Below are 4,426 nucleotides of genomic sequence, written 5' to 3' on the forward strand. Positions count from 1 at the left end.
AATTTGAAGAGCTACTTGTTCTGGGAGAAAATGATAACAAAAGAAAAACAATTTAGTGTATAATCTGTGTGTGTTTGTATGTGTGCATGTGTTATTTACACATATTTGTGTTGGTGTGCATGCATTGCTACATAGGTATTTATGCATGTAGAGTCTAGAGGTTTATTCCAAGAGTCTTCCTCAGATTCTCCCCATCTAATTTTTTAAAGGCATGGTTTTTGTATGTATGTGTGTTTGCACTCATATGAGTTTGTGAACACCACATACATACAGATTCCCATGGACAGAGGGCATGAGATTCCCCTGGAACTAGAGCTACAAATAATCATTAGCCACCTAATGTGGTGTCTAGTAACCAAATATTGGTCCTCTGCAACAGCAGAAGCACTTTTAAACTCTGAGCCTCTCTCAAGCCCCAGTTAAACGATTGTCGTCATCATCATCATTATTTTGAGATAGGATCTCTATGTAGGCCTGGATGCCCTGGAACTTACTACGTAGAACAGACTGAACGCCAACATAAATAAAAAGATCCACCTGCTTCTACCTCCCAAGATCTGGGATTAAAAATGTGTGTCCATACTATTATGTTTGTTTTCCATATTTGATGATGCATCACAACCAGGTTGTTATCTGGGTCTTTGTCAACATCCCCCTGTACATCCAGAGGACCACATACAAGTATTAAATGATCACCAAACAGAATGAGCAGATGCATGCTCTGTGGGCTGTGACTCTCACCATGTACCCATGTAGACTGATGAGAGCATCCACCTCCAGATGTGGAAGAAATATAGGAACAAGATGCTACACATGCAGAGGGTGACTCCAGATCGATGAGGAGCTTTTTAGCTCTGCTGCCCCAAGTTCCTGTCACCTGTGGTGCCCAGCTATGACTATGTCCACCCTAACTATCACAAAGAGCCCTTCCTGCAGCAGCAGAAGGTGTGTTCTGATGAAATACAACAGCAGGCCTCACTCCACCGTCTGCAACTTCCTCAAGCTCTATGCCCCCATGCCCATGGCCAAACTGGCTGGCATCGTGGACCCCACAGAGCAGGAGTTCTGCACCCAACTGCTTCTCTTCATGCACAAGATGAAGAACCTGGTATGGAACAGTTGCATTTCTGCACTAAATGGCAAATTCCAGTCAGTCTTGGAGGGGGACTTCAGTATTAATAAGGACATGATCCATATTACAGACACCAAGGCCACCAAATGCTGTAGGATTTTTTTTTATCCAGCAGATGGACAAGTTTGAAGAGCTTAATTGAACCCTGAAGAAGGTGAGACAGAGGCCCTGAGGGCACTCATGCATGACTCAAGAACCTGTTATGATATTAGATCATAGATATGATAGCCTTCTTGTCACCTTACCTACATCAATCATCAGCTGAGTTGACACTGTTTATATCAAAAACTGGATGCTTTAGGGAGCTCTTGGTAAAGGGTCTTTGTTGGGAAAAAAAAAATGTGTGTTACCACACCTTTTTTTTTTTTTTTTTTTTTTTTTAGAAAAGGTTTCTTACGAAACCTGGAGCTTATTGGTTTGGCTAGGCTGGCAAGTCAATTTAGCCCAGTCATTTTCTTGTCACTGGCCCTCCACTGCTAGTGTAATGAATGCACTCCACCATGCCCAGCGTTGACACGTGTGCTTAGAAGCCAAATCAAGTCCTCACGCCTGCACAGCGGGCATTTTACTGACTTTTCATCTCCCTGGTCTGTGATAGCTTAGCTTAACTCTATGGCAATGTGTCTGTAAGTGTGACAGTAATGTGTAAGAAGACTTTAATATCACAAAAGTAAATTAATTTGGTTGTGCTATGTGGCAATAGCTTTGAGTGTATTTCCATGGGATGGTAAGTCACGGTTTTACTGAAATAGCTCAGTGAAACCTGGAAGGACTCAGAAAGAATATACTTTGTTTGGCGGTTAGACAGGTGATAAAATTAGCATTTAATCATTGGTCTTTTCTCCTTTATTTAATTTCAAATTAGATGAAGCATCACATGACTGGTAAATGTCCATCTCTTAAAAGTTAAGCAAAGTCACAATCAAATAAGAACTGTGTTGCGTTCTTCGGGTAGATTTCATGCGTCCTCACTTTGCTCCCAGAAAGCTCTTGGCACACTCAGCCTTTGCATTGTCAGTAGTGAAGGGAAATGTTGTCAGTTTCAAGGTGGCCATCATCTTCCTAAAGTCAAAAGATGGTGGAGGTTATTGTATGCTTTGCATTCAGAGAAGCTTCTGCACTGCTTTCTCTAGTTAGACCTTCCAAAGATAAATTTAATAAGCACTAAAATTAGCTAGTCCAAGCTTTCCAGCCATGTGGTTGCATCTTTTTATATATTTTTAAAGTTGTTTCTTTTCATTTTTGAGGCTATAATTTAATTCCATCATTTCTCTGTTTCCCCTTCCCATCTCTCTCTTTTTTTACTGTATTTATTGAGCTCTACATTTTTCTCTGCTCACCTCCCTTCCTCCCCCTCCCCTTCTACCCTCTCCCATGATCCCCATGCTCCCAATTTACTCAGGAGATCCTGTCTTTTCTACTTCCCATGCAGATTAAATCCATGTATGTCTCTCTTAGGGTCCTCATTGTTGTCTAGATTCTCTGCGATTATGAATTGTGGGCTGGTTTTTCTTTCCTTTTAACCGCTCCTTTTTCTCTTTCAAATTCATGACTTCTTTTTTCCATTAATTGTTATCATGTGTGTGTATGTGTGAATTCCTGAAGACATATATACAATCTTTTCAGCCCATATAATGTTACTTTTATGTATGTTTTGGGGGCTTTTATGCATAGAAAACCCAACTAGTGTGTCCTTCCCTGGAAAAGGCTATTACTCCCACTCTAATCAAAGTTTAGTTTTATATTTCCTTAAAATTTGGGACATAAGCCTTGAAATTAAGCAGCAATTAAGTTTTTGACATATATATTTAAAAAGCTTCCAGAAGGATGCTGGAAATGAGATAGCATAATGAAGAAATGTGGTGTAACTAGTTCCTTCATCCATTAATGGGGAGCAGAAGACCTAAATAATCTTTTGTAAATTTCTAAGTTGTACTGTAGGGAATCTCTTTAATTTTACATGCCACAAAAATGTCTTGAGTGCAGAGGCATAATTCTTAAGTCTCAAGCACTGTTTTGAAATTGTTGATAGGTCTTGATTCTATTCACACATCAATTACACAAATGCTGACTAAATAGTCACAATTTGAAAACAAACAAACAAACAAACAAAAAATTAAACAGTTGTCGGACCTTGAAAGTCATTCACAAATAAATGCCAACTCAATCCTGACAAAGTTTCTGAATGGAGAAGGAATGTGGGCATGAAGTCAGGATAAATCATGGAGAGAGAAGGAAGGCACAAAAGTCAGTATAAATCATTATGCATCTGTGTAAAGATAAATCTCACTAGAGAAGGGAAATAGAGTAAGAATGGATTGATGGTGAGGGATCTGGGATGGCAGGATCATGTGAGGATGGGGGATAGGGAGTAGTTAGAGGGAATTTGGAGAGAAGCAGCTAAAATTATGGGGTATTTGAGTCATAGTATGGAAACTTAATACAGAAGAAACCTCCTAAATATTTGCATGTATCAAAGTGATCTAAATAAAATCAGAAAATAATAGGGATACAGGGACCCAACTAGCCATCTCTTGTCTCCAAATAAAACTCCCAGTACCAGGTTTGGGTTACATGTAATTGAGCTGTTGGCCAAAGGGGACCCACAGAAAAAAAAACAGCTTATTGCCAAGATTATAGTTTGCTCTCCACAAATTGATAGCAAAGATTGATAGCAAAGATCAATTGCTGAAGACAAAACCTACACAACTCATTGAACATGGAGATGGCAAGCTGGTGCCTATGTGGAACTTTCATCCTGTGTGCCAGTGTCTTTGTTATACAAAGGTGCTCTACATGCTGCTAAAAGAGATACAGAAACACCAAGGCACTCACAAATCCCTTTCTCTACAATGGTGTTTTACCTGCAACATATGCTAGGACAATGGTGGCACAAAGCTTGGTGGACTAATCAACAAATAACTGATTTGACTTAAGGTCCACTCCACAATGTAGAACCCATATCTGACTCAACCCAAGAGCCTGACAGACCAGGCACCTCGAGTTAAGCTAAATAATACTGGCCTAAAAAATGGGGGAAATATAGTGATAAAATGACTCCTAACAAAGTCAGAGCAGGTAATAACCACCCTCCACCTGCCCTCAAAACCCTGTCCTCGGTTCAGAGCCAAAAGACCCAAGACACTGGCACTCCCTCCCACCTACCACATATCCCCACTGCCATGCCTCCATTGCCATGCCCCCTGACACCTACATGAGCTGATAGCCACTGCCAGTCAGAAGAATAGAGAACCCATGCTGGACCAAATGCCACACTAACAACTAGAAATATAA

The 4,426-nt window shown here is 40.3% G+C and overlaps 1 pseudogene; it reads left to right on the forward strand.

Annotated features, from left to right (window-relative positions):
• The first annotated feature begins 610 nt into the window (after positions 1–610).
• Positions 611–1,304, forward strand: LOC119815309 (annotated as a pseudogene).
• Positions 1,305–4,426: the final 3,122 nt, after the last annotated feature.

Source organism: Arvicola amphibius, chromosome 5 (genome assembly GCF_903992535.2).
Source record: "Arvicola amphibius chromosome 5, mArvAmp1.2, whole genome shotgun sequence".
Classification (NCBI taxonomy): Eukaryota; Metazoa; Chordata; class Mammalia; order Rodentia; family Cricetidae; genus Arvicola; species Arvicola amphibius.